Source organism: Cupressus sempervirens, chromosome 4 (genome assembly GCF_028749045.1).
Source record: "Cupressus sempervirens isolate cs-2001-9-10 chromosome 4, ASM2874904v1, whole genome shotgun sequence".
Lineage (NCBI taxonomy): Eukaryota > Viridiplantae > Streptophyta > Pinopsida > Cupressales > Cupressaceae > Cupressus > Cupressus sempervirens.
The window spans coordinates 807,566,524-807,586,089 of NC_143121.1; positions in this window are offsets into that span (position 1 = coordinate 807,566,524).

Consider the following 19,566-nt stretch of genomic DNA (forward strand, 5'->3'; position numbering starts at 1 on the left):
AGTTTACTAGTACAATTTTTACATGCACAAGATAACTAGTGAATGTATGAATGAATTGTTGAAAAGTAAAAGTGCTTAAGATTTTGATTCACCCCCCTCCACCTCAATATCTTGCTATCATGTTTATAATTCCATAAATCAACAATTTTTATCATAGTATTGGTTCTCTAAGAGAGGCTTAATCACTTGGAGATGGAAGCTTTTAAACTAGACAAAGTTATTAGCAATCAAGTGATTGACATCCAACTCATATAAAGAGAACTTGAGGAAGCAAGACAAGATATGAAGAAATCATTGAAAAGAAGAAAGGAATTGGCTATCTAGGACAAACCATTTTCCTATGAAGAAGTTGAGACTAAAGGACTGTTTGAACCAATGAATCCAAATGAAAAACTATCTATTGGTCTACTTGAAAGAAAAAACTTCTGAATGAAGAGATAAGGGGACTAAAAAGAGAACATGAAATCCAATAAGTAAGATTATGTGAGGTGACTGAACAAAATAATAAAGTTGAAGAAGACAAGACTATGGCTAAGAAAGACAAAAGAGTAATAGCTACTAGACTTGAAGAAAGGATATCAAATGTGCAGAAGCTCACAAACACTCAACTGGACATGATGAATCAACTAATGCTTGCAAATCAGGAATTGAATCATAAGAATGAAGAAAATAAAAATCTCAAATCACAGAAGGACATACTAAAGAATGAATAGAAAACTCAGAAAGAATCTATGGAGAAATTCAACAAACCAAAAGAAGAAATGAAATACTTTGAAGAACTTATGAAGTCATCTAGTAGTACTAATAGCTCAAGACATTCATACACTAATCAAAGAGAATCATCCAGGAATGGAGAAATGAGGAATACAAAGTCAAAGGACAAACCAACATGCTATTATTGTGGAAAAATTGGTCATACTATAAACTTTTGTTGAAGAAAACATGGTATGCAAAATCCTAAACCTAAGTTTACTGGTTACTATTTTTTACTACAAGAAACAAGGACATCAAATACATGAATGAAGGTCCAAAATGAAGATTGCATCCACTACACCTATATTTGAAGGACATTTCTACAATTGTCAAAAGTATGGGCATACAGCATATGAATGCAGATCTCAGACCAAACCTTATTGGTTAAATCAATGGTAGAATTATGCACCGAACAATGAATGTTCCAAATGTCACAAGTTTTGACATATAAACAAGAATTTCAATACTCAAGTACATTCAAAAAATTAGACAAGAGATAAAGGCAATAGAAAAGTAGACATTGAATAGATAAAGAAGGAGATGAATCAAAAATGGGAAAAGAAAGTAGAAGATGGAAATAGTGGAGAAAATGGAGTTGAAGTCACCCAATCTAATGGAGAAGGTGGTCATGTCATTCCAAAACAAGAAAGAAAGGTATGTATGGAACTGTATATTCAATTGATATATCATACATCATTTCCTTACATTCATATTTGCATATATGAAGATCCATAAGAACATATTTGTAAAGGGTTGCTAAACATTAGTAAAATTGTCTATATTGACCAAGCATTGCAACATGGACCAAGTACTTCAGAATCAAACTAGTATAGAGACCAAGTAAAATGGTAGAGATTGAGTGAAGAGACTAAGCTAAAAAGTAAAGACCTGGCTCAAAGATACAAAATTCAACCAAGACAATTGGCTCCCACCTACCTAAGTACACAACATTAATAGAGACCCTTAATTGATCAAAAGAAGGTATATATCAAATTTGGAAGACATTATCTCATACCTTGCATATAGATTTCAAGAGCACAGAGTGATTTGAGCGACTAGCAAAAGATTTCAAGAGCAATTTGGATGAGAAGCTTGAACAAGTGAAGATGTGAACTATGTCGAGTAATATAGAGGAGAAAGAGAAGACTTTATACCCTAATAGAGGATATGGTAGCTTCATATACCATAGGAATGAGCCAAGAGTTTAGAAAAATCCAACTAGTGAAGAGTGACGCTTGTCCTCCACCAAACTTTTGTGTTATTCCAAAAATTGCAAGGAGATTCAATGGATGTGTTATCCTCGATACCACCCCAAGTTATTAAGATCTATGATGTTAGGATTTATTATCTGTGTAAGATCGGAGAAGTGGAAGATTATGAGATAAGAGAAGCCTATGAGAAGTTATGTAATGAAGGAATCTTGAAGGATGAATTTAAAATTCTGTAGATGCTTAAAATCGTCCCAAATGCTATATTAATTTAATTAATATTTCTTTTGACAATATAATTAATTATATTTTTCATATTCTTCTAGTTATTTAATTAAATAGGTTCATTTCCTAATGTATTTAAATTTAATTTAAATACTTCCCCTCTAATGCATTAAAGTCATTTAATACATAGTGCTCCATAAATCCCCTTTTAAATAAATTCTAATTTATTTAATCCCCTCTACTTTATTAAATTATTTAATCTTATGATTAAGTCAAATCTTATTTAACTTAATCATAATCTCATCCTAAAACCTAGTCTATACCCATCACTTTCATCCTTCTAAGCCTATCCACTACTTAATCCCACTTTATTATTCTAAACCTCTTTAAATCACCTTTTTAGCTCATAAGTTTCTTCTCACATATGTGTGAGAAGCTCATGATCTAATAAAGCTTCCACTTCATTTACACCTCTCACACCTTTGTCCCCCACTCCTTCCCCCAAGGTTGCTCACACATGTGTCAGCAAACCTTGAGCCTCTCAATCATAAAGGCTAGTTTTGATGTTTGCATGGCTTTGTCCTTTAATCCATGTGTCTCCCTTGTAGCACCTATGTGGATGCCACATAGATCTACAAATTAAAAATGGGTAACATTTCACATAGTTTTTTTGCCCATGGTTTTGTAAGACCACAAATGGTTTCTAAGTTGTAAATCACTATAAAAGGAGGGCTTGGGGAGGTGTCTAAATCATCAAGTTCAGTTCGCAAGAATATGTGCTCTTGTAAGAACTTGCATTGTAAATGTATTGTAATCTTCTTGATTTGAGAATACATTGTGCAGGTTTTGGAGGGTGGGTTTTTTCTCCTAGAAGAATTTCTCCATGGTAATCATTGTGTTATGAGTTCATAATTATTTTGATTAAGTTATTATGCATTTCTTGAGATCTCTACAATAGTTAGTTGAATTTGCATAATCGTCCTCTCAAAGATTAGTATAGGAAGAAATTCCATGCACCTTTGCTTCCTTACAATTGATATTAGAGCCTAGCGAGTTTTTGTTCTATTTGTTGGGTACAGGGTTTTTTGAGCTAATCAAGGTTTGAGTGGGAGCTTGTGTAGAGGTTTTTATCTCTATGTTGCATGATTGCAAAGATGGCAAGCACATCAAGGAGGATTGATGTAGAGAAGTTTTTTGGCACAAAATTTGAGATGTGAAAGCTGAAGATGTAAGATCTATTAATTGATCAAGATCTATGGGATGTAGTCGATGACAAGAAGATGAGGCCCACAAATCCAACTTCAGTCACAGAGTATGATGTGAGAGATAGAAAAGCTAAAAGTCTCTTTAGATTGTGTCTTGCAAACTCTATACTGATTAATGTCCATGAAGAACCTATTGTGAAGAAGCTTTAGAAGAAACTAAGTGAGATCTATCAAGAAAAATCACTTGTGAATAAAATTTTCTTTAGGAAGAAGTTATATTCCTTGAGAATGGAAGAAGATGGATAGATTTCTAAGCATCTTGAAATTTTTAATGTTGGTGACTCGGTTGACCTCAGTTGGGGTGTGGGTGGATAAAGAAGAAAGGTGCCAAATATTGCTATGTTTGTTGCGAGACTCATGGGATAGCCTTGTCATGTCCATAGGGAGCACTTTAGTCATCTTGAAGATGGAGGAAATTGTTGGTTCTCTACTTTCTAAAGAGATGAGAAGGAAGGTTTCTCTAAATGCCAAAGAGGCTTTGAGTGTTCAAGAAAGACCAAAGGAAAGAGGCAAGAATAAGAAGTAGCATGGCTATTCTAAATCCAAGAATAAGGGGAGATCAAAATCTTCTAGTAAGTCCAAGGTGATCTAGTGGAATTGTGGCAAACATAAACACTTTTGAAAGGACTACAAAGAGGAAAACAGAAAGAAGAAGAAGCAAGATTCTAATTCTAATTCTAAGAAGGAAGATGGAGATTTTTTTATTATAGCCTTGGTCACTCATGTAGGTGACAATGCATGGTTGATAGACTCAGATGCATCTTTTCACATGAGTCCTAAAAGAAATTGGTTTGGTAAATATGAATTTGAAATTTTTTATGGTAGAATTAGAAGATTTGATGGTGTCTTGCATATCCCAAGACTAGCGAGGAATTTTTTATCTATTAGCAAACTAATAGATGTAGGTATGCATGTATAGTTTTTTGAAATAGGTGTGAAAATGGTGAGAGGCACTATGGTAATAGCAAGAGGAAGTAGATTTGTTTAGATTATACCAACTTGATGCATGGATGGTTGATTGCAATAGTACTTTTGATAAGACTATGAAGAGGACTACTTTGTTGGAGAAGGAGAGGGTTTCTCTTTCAATAGATGGTCATGGTTTTTGGGTACCTGAGGGTGCTCTATCTACCAAATCAAAGCTACCTATAGAGAAGGCTATTTTATCACACTGGAGACTCAGCCACATAGGTGAGAAAGGTCTATGAACCTTAAAGAATAAAAACCTTGTTGACAGGTTGAATGGCTACAATCTTGAGTTTGATTTTTGTGAGCATTTTATCTATGGTAAACAAAACTATGTTCAATTTTACTCAAGTTCTCATAAGTCCTAATGTATTTTGGATCTAATCCATTCGGATGTATTTGGTCTAGTCGATGTTCCTTCTATTGGTAGATCAATTTATTATGTTTCTTTCATTGATGATTTCAATAGAAGAACATGGGTTAATTTTCTTAGAAGTAAAGCTGAAGTTTTTTATCATTTCAAAGAATTTAAAGCAATGGTTGAGTTGCAAACTAGAAATAAGATAAAGCATTTGAGAACTAATAATGGAAATGAATATTGCTCAAATGATTTTGACACATTTTGTAAAGATTATGGCATTAAAAGAGAGAAGACAACTTTTTATTCTCCACAACATAATGGATTTGTAGAAAGAATGAATAGGAAATTAATGGAGAAGGCTAGGAGTATGCTAAGTGGAGCTAGACCAAAACAAAAATTTTGGGCCAAAGTTGTAGCCACTGCCTACTACCTAATACGCAGGTTATCTACATTAGCTCTTGTTTAATGACATCAATGGAAGCATGGTCAAGCCAAAAGCCTTCACTTAGGCATTTGAGAGTTTTTGGTTGTGAGGCATATGCTCATGAGCCAAAGGAGAAGCAGAAAAAATTGGACAACAAAGTTGTCAAATGTATCTTCATTGAATATAGTTATGCTGTGAAAGGATACAAGCTTTGGGATCTTGTTGCACAAAAGATATTTTACTCCAGAAGTGTTATTTTTAGAGAAATTGAACATTCTTCTATTATAGTGTAGCCAAAATAGATAAAAGAAAAGAAAGATGTGATTCAACTTCCTGCTACACCTAAGAAATTTGAATTGAGGCTCTTAGAAAGATGAGATGTTGAAGAGAGCTCTATGAGTTCTAAATCATTAGTGGAAGATAGAGAACCTAGTCTGAACCTAAACTTGAACTTGAACAAGATCTTGTTCAAAGGTCTAGTAGACAGAGGAAAGCACTAGAAAGGTATGGATATTCTCTTGATGATTGGAGGTGTATATTTTCTTTGAATGCTAATATTGATGAGCCAAAATCTATAGAAGAGGGTCTTGGTATGAATGATTTAGAGTCCTAGAAGATAGCCATGGAAGAAGAGATGGAAGTTCTTAAGAGGAATGACACATGGGACCTTGTACCATTGCCTAAAGGATGGAAACCTGTTGGTTGTAAATGGGTGTTCAAAAGGAAGATTGGTTCAAATGGAAGTGTTGAGAAGTATAAAGCATGCTTGGTTGCAAAAAGGTAACTCCTAGGTTGTAGGAATTGATTATGGTAAAAAAAATTTCTCCTATAGGAAAAATGGCATCCATTCAATTTTTACCTTCTATTGTAGTAGCTTATGATCTAGAAGTTGAGTAGATGGATGTGAAGATAGCTTTCCTTCATTTAAATTTGAAGGAAGAAATTTATGTAATACAGCCAAAGCACTTTGTGGTAAAAGGTAAAAGTCATTTGACTTATAAATTGAAGAAATCCTTGCATGGTCTAAAACAAAGACCTAGGATGTGGTACCAAAAGTTTGATACATATGTATTGAGTTTGGGATTTGTGGGATCAAAATTTGATCATTGTATATACTACAAGTCTGATGGTGATTATTTCTTAGTTATTGTCATATATGTTGATGACATGTTGTTTATTGGCAAAGGAAAAGGTTTGGTTGCAGAATTAAAATCTCAACTCTCAAAAAAGTTTGAAATAAAAGATCTTGGTTCAACAAGGTACATTCTGGGAATGGAGATTATAGAGATAGACAAAATAGAAATTTTTGGTGAGGTCAGAGTAATTATTTTGGTACTATTCTTAGAAGATTCAATATACAGGATTTTAGACCATTGAGTGTTCGTGCTACTATGGAAAAAAAGCTTTCTAGCTCACAGTGTTCTTCATCCCCATTAGAGATGGAAGAGATGAGTTGAGTACGATATCAAAATGTTGTGGAAGTTTGATGTATGTTATGGTATGTACAAGACCAAACATTACCCAAGCAGTGGGAGTACTTTCCCATTACATGTCTAATCTAGGAAGAGCACATTGGGATGTAGTAAAAAGAGTTTCTAGATACTTGCAGGGTACCTCAATGTACTCTATATGTTTTCATGGAACGAGATACTAGCATTCCTTAGATATTCAAAGCTATGTGGATTTAGACTAGGCCGGTGATGTTGATAGTAGAAGATCCACCAGTGCATATGTGTTTACATTATTTGGTGGTACAATTAGTTGGATGAGCAAGTACCAAGTTGTGGTCACTTTGTCCACTACAGAGGCAAAGTATATGGTAGCTATGGCAGCTACTCATGCCTACAAGAAAACTATCTGGCTAAAGAGACTATGTTCAAATATATAATTCAAATAGAGTGCAATGATAATTTATAGTAACAATCAGAGTGCAATTTTCCTAGTGAAGAACCTGACATTCCATGCCAGGACCAAGCACATTGATGTATAATATCATTTTGTGAGAGATATGGTCAAGGATGGCAAGGTGAACCTAAAGAAGGTCGAGACTTTGGCGAATGTTGCTAATGTATTAACTAAGCTTGTGAGCACAGAGAAGTTCAAATGGTGTTTAGAATTTATAGGCCTCTCAACCCCTAGCAATTAAGTCCATGACACTTTGGATCCCCTGACTCTTGCAAGGTGTTCGACAAGTGGGAGAATGTTGAGAATTATGTCTCAACCTTGCAAGCTTTTTCTTGGAAAACTCTAGAAAATTTTTAGAAAAATCTAGAATTTGTTTGTGGAAGTTTTCCACATGTTTATGAGTTGGAAAAAGGTGTATGAGTTGTTAAAAATGTGTCTATTCTCTAAAAAAATGTAGAAGGGCTATTTTTAGAGTGTAAAAAACTCATTATATGACTTTTAAAGGGATCTTAACTAGAGGACAAAAATTATGGACAAAATTGGTATTCTTGGAGTTACAAATTACAAGTGGGTAACATGTGGCATGGTTGTTTTCCCCATGGTTTTTTAAGACCACAAATGGTTTCCAAGTTGTAAATTACTATAAAAGGAGGGCTAAGGAAGGTGTTTGAATCATCAAGTTCAGTTTGCAAGATTGTTGCTAGAAGGAGTCTCTCTAAGTCTGAGTCTAAGTTTGAGTTGTGGTGATGCGCTTCTTAAGAAGTTGCATTGCAAGTGTATTGTATTCTTCTTGATTTGAGAATACATTGTGTGGGTTTTGGAGGGTGGAGTTTTTCTCCCATAAGGGTTTCCTCATGGTAATCATTGTGTTATGAGTTCATTGTTATTTTGATTAAGTTGTTATGCATTTCTTGAGATCTCTGCAATAGTTAGTTGAATTTGCATAATCATCCTCTCAAAGATTAGTGTAGGAAGCGATTATGCGCACCTTTGCTTCCTTACATATAATATTCCCCAATGCATAACTGACCCAATTTCCTTTTATCCCTCCTATGAAATATATCATGCCAAAATATAACATTCTTCGCAAATGGACATAGTAGACATCTGCAACTATAGAACTAAGAGGGTAGTGGTCTACAATTAATTACTATATTTTTAAAGTATATTCCTAAAAAAATTGACGTAAAATCATTAATGATAAAAAGTTATTAATTTATTTTACTCATCAATTCATAAAATTGAATTGGTTCTAGAAGAAAGCCAAGTGGAAACATGATTACCTATTTATTGGGGTACTAGAAAATTGGTTGTGACATGGACAATGAAGAAGAAGATAGATTGAGGCCCACCCATTTTTTAAACCTACGAGAATGTTGACCACTTTTAATTCAATACAATAGGACCTATTTTTTAGCTAGAAAATTCCACTTCTAATTAAATATACTGTGGTACTGCAAAATATGATGTTATAAGAATAACCGTCAATCTCTTCCACTGAAAAAGGCTCTTAAATTATATCCAAAACCATTCTCAATTAGGTTGCATGTACCAATCTCTATTTTAATAAATATCTAACAATATGATTTATATTGCAATTATGATTTCATAGCATAGTTGTACATATGTCACTATCTTATCTAATCGCAATAAGGGTTTCTTCTAAAGAATATAGTTTGTAGGTAGCTTTGATCTGTAACATCCATAAAATAAAAACCCAATAAATAGTATATTATTAATAATGATCATCATAGTGTAATGTTCAGCCCTAACTTGGATAACAAATGGTCCAGGTCACTTCCCATAGTTTCCCCAAAACATAATAGACCATATCAATCACTTCCCCTTGCAATGCATATAGATCCAGATTAGTTGCACTTATTGGGCCTCAACCAAAATATGTATGATCACTACAAAAGAAACTTGCAAGTATAATACCAACCATAAGTATTCTATCTAAAGCATAAACAAGACCAATTCATCCACCAAAAAATGGGCCAAAATGCCTATATATAAGTTCATGAAAATAAAAAGTGTCTAATATTTTATCATTAACTATAAGTATCTCATGTCATTAATTTACAAAATAAATACAAAAATTGGGTCATATTTGATGAAATCCAATGGAAAATTGTAATGTTTAATGTTCTTGTCACTTGGTCCTAAAATGTGGTGCTCCACTAATTTCCACACTAGTGTACTCTGTAGTGATGAATACCTTGGTTACATTCTTATTGCCATCCTCTGCATGTAAAATCAACATTTTTTTTGTTTTTGAAGCCCTGGCAACAAAATAAAGCATCTAAAAATAAGGGATAAGAAGGCTCAAATGCAAATTACTAAGATTGGAGGGTCTCAGGGATCAACAAAGAAGAAATGGGTGGTGATCTAAATTGATTAGAGCCAACAAAAATAGAAGATTTTAAGGAGGGGATGGTGACCTGATTCATGCTAAAAGAAGGGGGCTTTATTCCTTATATGTAGGCAATGACAGGTTACAATGAAAATTGTGTTCTTTAGTGTTTGAATGGGTGGAATGACTGAAGAGTTACCATAAATGGTATCTCATTCCAAGTAAATGAGGAGGTAATTGCTATGGCCACTGGTTTGTCCCTGAAGGGGAAAAAATGGAAGAAGGTTACGAAAATGGCAGATGAAGCCAGTATGAATTACTTTTTCATTGATAATGAAGAACCTATTCACTATAGGGGAGGCTTCTAGAGGGATAAGCTATCGGCTCCTTGGGATGATGTTTGTCTGGTGATCATGAAGTACCTCACACTCAAAGGCAAGTTTGGAGTCTATTATTATTATCACTTTCCTCTCCTGAACCATTTTAGAAATAGAGACTTTATTTCTATTTCATTCTTTTTGTTACATTCCCTTGTGGACATGATTAGAGATGTTAGGGACAAGAGAAGTAAGGGTAATAATTTCACTATCATTCACTAGGGTCTAATTTTTAGATTTTTGCAATTTCATCTTGTCCTTTGTCCCCCTAGGGTCATTGTTGTTGTACTAGCACTAGAACTAGAATCCACATGTTGCACCCTTCCCCTAGTAAGGATAATAAGAAAAATAAAAATCCAAACCTAGTAATTGAACAAAAGGGTAGTAAAAAAATAAAAATTGAAAAGCCAATGGAGGTGGATCTTGGGGATGAGGAGGAGGAGGAGGGAGGAAATTGTAGGAGAAGATTGGGGAGGATAGCCAAGTCAAAAGCAAGGTATAAACAAAAGGCCAATAGATTTAGTGTCAAGGAGGTAAGAGGAGGAGAAATCTGAGAATAATGGGAGAGAGCTAGAGGAGGAGAAACATTCTAACTCTAAGAGAGAAAAGGTGAATGATGAGAAAGAAAAAAAGTGAAAACTCTATTGATAACACTCGAGTGTCTTCTGGGAATGTCAAAACCACTAAGACTACTTATGTGTCAGCTAGTTTTACCTTGCAACCTATCACTTTTTGTGAGGACAACAATAAAGTGGATACTTTCCCTATCACCATATCCTCTCCAACTAAGTAAAAAACCAATGTTATTGCTAACCCCTAGGTTTTGTAAGATGAGAACTAGGCATTGACAAAGATTAAGAAGGCATCTAACAATGTGGAAAAAGGAAACAAGGAGAAGGAGGAAAAATAGAATGAGAAGAATGCACAAATGGAGAAGAGGGTCAAATTTTTAGAGGATGGGTTTTACTCCTCTAAATTTTCCTTGAAGGTTACCCATGCTACTACAACTACCCTCTAATTATTAGTGTGGGAGAAGGATGAGGCAGGGCTAGACATGGAGGACACCAAATTCTTGTACAAGTTTCTTGGTGAGGATTGGGCCAGGGTGCTTCTTGCTGGGAAAGGAAAAGATAAGGATGAGAAACAATGTGGAGGTCCCTAGGAGTTTTTAGCCCTAGTTTATTTATATGTTTTTGCAATTTCTCTTGTTTGTTGGTTTATAGCTTATTCTCAAACATGGGTTGGCTTGTTTATGCCAAGAGCTATTATGTTCTAAACAATCAGAGTATGTTTAGTACTATAGTTTTTAGAATTGGTATAGATGATACTCTGGTAGTTGTGAATGATCATGTGTTGTTTTTTGGTTACTAGCTTTTATTCTCTATAGTTGTGGTTGCTCTATACTTATTTTTGCTAGTAGTGTGCTAGTTGCCAGCTTTTTGGTTATAAGGGTCGACCCCCTTGTTTTGGTCACTTTTTATTTCAAAAACAAAATAAATCATGCATAGAAAAAACCATTTGGTTTTTGTATCTTCCAAACACCATATTTATTGTTTTACTATTATACGATAAATACGCAATCATTGATCTTGTCTATAGCTAAAATCATATATGTTGTACCAACAATCTTCTCTCGTGTTTTAAATTAGAATGTGCAACACCTTTGTAGTTGACTTTGCACTTATAAGTTTATGAATGGGTTTGCAACTCATATATGAAGATTATGCAAAATATTTCCATGGTTAAAAACACTAAACTCATGTTCATCATATGATTCTTTTTTGGTCTTCTCTAAAGTGAAAGGGGCTTTGATCATTCAGCACACTTTTTTTAATATTTTACATCTCAAACCTTTCCAAATGAGTCTGTATTTGCAGTCCCATAGATCTAATAATGTTCCCTATAGCATTTTTCATTTTGGGCATTTTTCTTAGCACTTGAGGCCTTTCATTTTCTTTAGAATTCATCCATTTTTTGGTAGCGAGAAAATTTGGAAATAGGGAAGGTAGAATATTGATTTTATTCCTAAACCTTATTGGAGACAAAAAGAACAAGCCAAAATTGAAAAAATGTAAAATAAAACCTTTTTGAATTAGCTAGCAAAAAGGAAGTATATTTTTCACAAAGGCAACCAACAATAGAGGAAGTGTAGTATTTATCACATCAATGAGAAAAATGTAAGGCATGGGTGGAAAAATAAATAACATCAAAAAAATTATCATGACTAGCAAGACTTTCTTCACAATGGAATGAAAAACTAAACTCTTGCATATAATTTTTCACAATTGTATTTATGAATTCAACAAACTTTGTCATACCTTGAATATTTTGGCTTTATGAGTTCTTATGTGATTCTTCATTTATATATCACTACACTCTTCTGAAACTAAACTTGAGATGGTAGTCTTAGAAGGTTGGAAATTGAATCAATCTCTTTCATTTGTTGAATGTTTGGTTTTTCTTTAGAATTTTTTCCTTCTTTACATATGGAACAACCCATTTTTTCTTCATACACTTGTTCTTCATTGTGTTTCTCTTTTTCTTGATAATTTTTGTTCTAGATTAGCAACAACACCATGGAAAAAAAATTAAAATTCCACCTCTTTTACAAAATCTCTTGTAACCTCTCTAATTGGATTCTCTCTAAATGGTGGTAGAGAGAGAGAGAGAGAGAGAGAGAGAGAGAGAGAGAGAGAGAGAGAGAGAGAGAGAGAGAGAGAGAGAGAGAGAGAGAGAGAGAGAGAGAGAGAGAGATATCTGTGTTATCTTAACTTTTTTGTAAGAATCCAATCTTACAGAACTTATGGCTATCTCTAAAATTCATTCTACCAACCTTTATCCTGAGGGTGGCACCTCTAAATTTCTAAAAATGGAATGTGCAAGGCACTTTGATCCTTAGGGGGGACATCAAAAATGTTAGAAAATGATTTGGTCATTGTGTTTTCCTCATAGATTTTCCCAATGGAAGTGATAAATGCTTGCAAAACTTGGAAAAATCATTATGGAAAGAATGATTTTTCTTTGCTTCAAAAATGGATAGCTCCCTTAATTGGTTAAATATTTTAAGTAATTCTTCCCCTCCATCAAATAAACATTTGTAAACAAAATGAAATGCTACTAATTGAAAACAAAACAAAGTCCATTAATAGTTCCTATAAAGGTGATAGCTGAATAAAAACACATGTTATTCATATCCTCCAAATCCACAAATGGATAAAGGAATATGGAAAGCATGCATACTAACAATATCCTTAACAATCTAAAAATGGATAACTTCAAAAACGCATTAAAAGAACATTGGATATCAATATTCCTCTAAGATGGTAATACACATATCTATTTCATTTCTTATGACACAAAATTCACAAAAAGAAACCAATCATGGTGAATAATTATTTCTTCATGAAATCTCACTTCCACCATTTTTTTAATTTGTGAATCTTGAATTTTCTAGTTACAAAATTTTCCTATGCAGAGGGAACCCCTTTACAATAAGATTTTTTTGTTGAAGTTGATAAAAGATCAACCCCACATCAAGAATCACCTACATGCAAACATTGGTCACAAAAGAGAAGCAAAAGGCTATGGAGGTTGAAATTGCCAGATCCATAGATGAGACATTCTTGATGAGCAAAAAGAGAAATTGCTATATCAAAAGTAAATGAATAAATTACAAAGAGATCAATCCTTATAAAAGGAGATCAAAACCCTAACAAGAATCTAACCTAGGTTGCATGATAATAATTAATAAAAGAATTAATTATTATCTACCCAAAGTTTAGCTTAAGTAAACTAGAGATAATAAGTAACTTAATAATTGAATCAATATGATTTAATTAATAAGAAAATACTTTATTACTCTAACATTTTCCCCTTTAAAGAGTTCCACCTAAATGGTTGGGTAACTACCCATAAATTCTTCTTACCCATCTCATTCACAATATTTTCTATATAGTTTATCCCATTTTAAATTTTTCACAATATAGATCCCTTTACCAAAAACTAACATAATGAAATGTATTTGATTAATTATTAAAAGAATTAATTCACCTTAGACAATGACTTTGTAACCTTTTTTTTGGGAAACTATATTCCTTTGCAAACCATTCAATCAAATCTTGAAAAGAATTAATTAATTTGATATGTAAGGTAAGATAAATTATTTTTCACCAAAATGATATTCATCATTTAAAATAGTTAAATATTAGATTTTAGTGTAAAATATGATATGCATAACAAAAAGCATTCATAACATAAGGAGTTATAAATCATACATAACAACACAAGGGATTAAAAAAGCATTCATAACAACATAAGGGACTACAAAAGAAATAGTAAAAGCATATTTAGGACCCATTATGATTCATTACGATCCCTTACGATCCCTCATGATCCTTAAGAGGTCCTAATAGGTCCTAAAGAGTCCTAATGTGTCCTAAAAGTTCCCAAGGGGTCCTAATTGATCCTAATGCATTGTAAGGGGTCATAAATGGATTTAGGCTCCACATTAATGGATCATAAGAGGTCCTAAATTTTCATGTGACAAATTAGGACCCCTTATATGAAAACATGTACATTCCTACCTATGACCCATTAATGGGTCCTACAATCCATTAGGAGCCTTTGTATAAAATCATGTATGTTCCTACTAGGATTTCCAAAGGGGATGTCGTAAGGGAATTTATTAACAAGATCTAGAGTTATTATGTCTTAAGGATATGTCTTAAGATAATTTATTAAAGGATATAAAGTTACAATATCTTAAGGGGATGATGTAAGGGGATCTAAAGTTACAATACCCAAGGGGATCTAAAGTCACAATGTCTAAAGGGGATGTCTTAAGGGGACTTACATAAAATCATATCTAACAACATATAAAAAAGTATTTTTAACTATATATCAAAATCATTGAGCCATAAAATCATACATAATATACATAAATATAGATATAAACACACACACACACACACACACACACACATGTGTGTGTGTGTATGTGTGTGTGTGTGTATGTGTGTGTGTGTGTGTACATAGATATATGTTAGTATATATATACAAACACATATATGTGTGTATACATGTAGACACATATATTTGGTTGTATAAATATAAACACACACACACATATGTGTGTGTGTGTGTATACATACAAACACACACACACACACACACACACACACACACACACACACACACACACACATCCTAGTTCAAATTAAATATCAGCCCAAAGTCTAGTTCAAATATGAAAATATAAGATATAAAAACAAATTTAGCCTAAAGCTCCCGATATATATAGTTTGGATCCTTTATGTCTTTTATTATTCTAGAATTTTTTTATGTTCTTTAATAGTCAACCTCCACTTTTAGTTGTCTTGTACTTTTTTGGAAATGTTTCAAACTGTAGTTTTGTCGCTATAACCAAATGATTGTAATGTATAATTTTTTGGGTAGGCATGTATTCAATAAATTGGAAACTTTTTTTTAATCTTTGCAGACCATATTAAATTGGAAGCACTTAAATATATGACTTTTAGCACCTATTTAGTGTAATTTAATGTTAAATCTGAATTTAGGATGTATTTGCGTATCTCCCCTATCCTTTTCTTAAAAAGGATCTAGGTAGGACTTAATAAGTCATCCTTGAAATTCCAATATCATAACACAAAACTTGAGGTAGGATTTTTTTACTTAGGTCCTCCCCTTCCTCTTTTTCCAATTGATTCAACTCTTTTTCTACACTAAAATAGGATTTCCTTGAATTTTTCATATGATTTATGAGTTTCAAGACATGTTCTAGGATCCCAAGGATGTCCTAGAGATTATTGCAACTAATTGGAAGGGACATGGGGTGTCCTTGTTCCATAAGGGATGTATTAAATCCCTTTTGGACCAACTAGGCATGTAGTGCATCATTTCTTGTGTCCCATTTTGGGTCCTCCTTGTTGGGCCCTTCATTGGGGTTTGATCTAGACTTGATCTTTGAGCCCAATTGGCTTGCGAAAGAAAGTTAATTTGAAACCCTTTATATGAACCCTTAGTTTATTCTTTTGGCATATAAGCTATGACAATATGTGAGCACACCTAAAAAAATCAAGAAAGCACAAGAATACTTCATGTGGACAATCCATTCTGAACATTTGAATTTGTCTTAGTACATTTTCAAGGTGGAAGCAAGGGGGCTTAGAAACATCCTTTGAAGCAAGAGATTTCTTCATCTTCTCTTTCCATCATATCATTCAAGCATTTGAGATTCAATCATGAAGTAGTAAATACAAATTATGAGTATGGTTTAAAGTACTTTAGCCTTGGGGACTTGATATGCTTTCTAGGTTATCGTCAAATCTATGCATTATTGTTTCATCATCATTTAAGCATAAACTTCATGATAGGGTTTGGATCTAAGGATTTAGATCTTGGTATTGCACATTCAAAGCTCATAGATGAAAATCACACACATTAAAAGTGATTCAACAATTGTCCATGGAGGTGCAAACTAGGAAAATTGGGGTTGACTAAGGAAAACACTTACATAGCCTCCCAAAACACCCAATTTTAGATATCCAAGTTGATCTTGAAAGTAAGAATAAGTTACAAATCTGCATACCCTTTTTTTTAATTTTTCAAACTACAAAAATAGAATCAAAATCAAACACAATTGATTAGGGATGCAGTGATCCCCTACTTTAGGAAAAATTTGACATCTGTGGAAGTTGACATTACGCATGAAAGTTGACATCATAAGATCACCAAATGATTACTGGGTTTTGAAAATTTGATGATTTTACACCCAAATCTAGCTTTTCTTATCCATGGGAGCAACACAACAAGCATGAACTCATATCCAAATACGTGCCTCCTTCCTTGAGATAATTTCTCCACCCATCTTTGTTAATTCATCACTTTAAACTTCACATTGCATTATATTCTTGGCATGGATTCAAGAGTGAATGATTAGGGTTTCAAAGGAAAAGTAAAAGTACATTCTTTTACCTATCTTCATAATAGTTAAATCTTAATTTGTGTTGATTCCTTGCAAATATTTTGATGACATTGATCTAGTAAGGCTTAACACCTTTGAGGATTGATTAGAAAGAAAAAATTTCCTTGATCCATCCTCTTAAGGTGTGTGGATATGTGATGAACTTAGGACTTACTTTGTTGATTCGCATTTCCCCTTACACAGTTTTGGTGACCTGGCTTATTAAATTTCCACTTTCAATCTTGGTTTTAGATCTAATCTTTAATTTCATTTAAAAATAGATATTGCATGCATATTATATTCCATTTCTTAATTTTTCTTGCATTTCTTTATTTCAAATTACTAAAAAATCAAATAATATAAACATACTAAAAATAATTTTATTGTGTTTATTTTACTTTCAAGATTTTTATTTTATTTTATGATTACTTTGATGATAACTTTGTAGTGATCTAGATAAGATCATTTCTTGTAAGGAGGTTGTGTTGGATAAGGTTTCTCATGACCCTATTCCACTTTCTTCCACATCTTTTCTAACTAGTCTTAATGATAAGTTGTATGAATTGATTCCTTTTTCCACAACTATTTGTTCTATTGATGCACTCGTCTATGCTATGAAAAAACTTTGATGCCTATCAAGGATTCTACTAAGATTACTATTAAAGGTAAACCTATGAACCCATTGAACTACTTTATTGATTCAAATTTTGTTTCTCATCCTTATTGCACTCCAAATAATCCTCAACCTACTATTCCAATTTCTTTACCACCTTCTCAACCCATTCTTCCTCAAGCGCCTAGATTACCAACTACTTTATATCAGAATATGAATTGGTAGAACAATTGTGAGCTACTCCTACTAATATTTCTCTTTGGGAATTTCTTCAAAATCACCTACTTATCATGAATTTTTGCAATAGGATTTATCTAGCCTTCTTTTTCCTCCATCAAATACAAATAATATTAATTCCTCTATGGAATATATGTTTACTATGTCATTCATCCTTCCTATTATTTTTATTGAAGATGACATTCCTCCTCCTATAATTCAGAATAAGTATGATGCTCTTATGGTAGTTATATCTATTAATAGGAACACTATATGTCACACTCTCATTGATAATGGTCCAAGATTGAGTATTTGTAGCATGGATATGTTAAAGGCTATACAATTTGATCTTTTAACTATTCAGTCTGGTCATATTCCTATTCATGGGCATTATAATATTGCTAAGAAAACTTTGGGAATCATTATGTTACTTGTTAAACTTGGTCTTGTGATCTTGGATACTCCTATGCATGTTATGCCTAGATTGTTAAACTATAATATTCTTTTGGGATGGCCTTGGTTACATTATATGCATGGGTTCCTTCTACTCTTCATCAAATAGTGTGGTTTGTCTATAATAATCTAATGTATACTCTTCATGTTAATGATGCACCAAATCCTTGCTTGAACACAAAATGCTCAACATTCTTTTTGTGCAAAAGAACCTAAGACACCTAAAATTAAAGATGAACCTACAAATAATGACAATCCATCTTCTTCTCTTTATGAGGGTTATTGGGGTACTCTATATTTTAATCCTACATTTATTAGTGAATAAAAAGTGTCAAATTTAATTTTTATAAAAAATAAAGATAAACCTTAAAAGAAAGTTTCTGTACTCCTCTTTCAGGTGAAATAAAACACCTTTGTGCCTATTCTACTAAAGAAATTGTGAAGACTATCAAACCTAATTGTTGTGATATAAAAAATTATGAGCACTTCTAACTCGTCAAAAGATTGTTAAATGTTATGATCCTACTTATACTTTTCTACAAAAATCTAGATTTAATAGTAAAGGCTGTGGAAAATTTGAACATGGTATACAAGTGCTTTTGGATGGTGAATTTCCTGAACATCCATATGGGTTAGGACTTAATCCTTATAAAAAAAATTAAATGTTCCCTTTTACTAATAATCACATTCATGTAGTAGACCTTTGAAATTGATTAACCCATATCTTCTAGATCTTGAGACAAAACCTAAAATTGATCTTTTTCCTAATGACGATGCTCTAATGGACTTCTTCAAAGTTTATGATAATCTTCGTTCCTTTCATCATAAGAAGCGGTGACCATATAGCTTAATATTGATGGTTACTTTGAGGAAAACATGGTTTTTAATAATACATATGATGAAAATTTACCAATTGAAGATTCCATGAAAAGCAATTTTATTATCACTAAAATTGTTGATGTTCAAGTGGATTCAATTGACTCTGAAAAAGTGACTAAAATTAGCAAATGGTTAACTCTAGAAGAATGCAAGCAATTTAGTGCTCTCTTTATTGAATTCAAAGACATAATTGTGTGGAATTATTTGGCTATGTCTGGCATTGACCCTAATATTGAGAAGCATAAAATTGTTATTGTATCAAATTCAAAACCAATTAAGAAAAAGATTTGTAAAATGGATTTGAGTATTGGTCTTCTTGTTAAAGTTGAAATTGAAAAACTTTTTGATGTTGGATTTATCTACCCTATTGATTACTCTCCTTGAATATCAAATATTTTTGTTTTCTCTGAGGGAGAAAACAAGATATAAATGTGTACTAATTTTTGAGATTTCGATATAGCTTCATGATTTTCCTTTACCTAATATTGATATGATAGTGGATTCTACTGCCAAGCATACTTTAATATCCTTCATAGATGGGTTTTAGGTTATAATTAGATATTTATTCCCTTAGAAGATCAATATA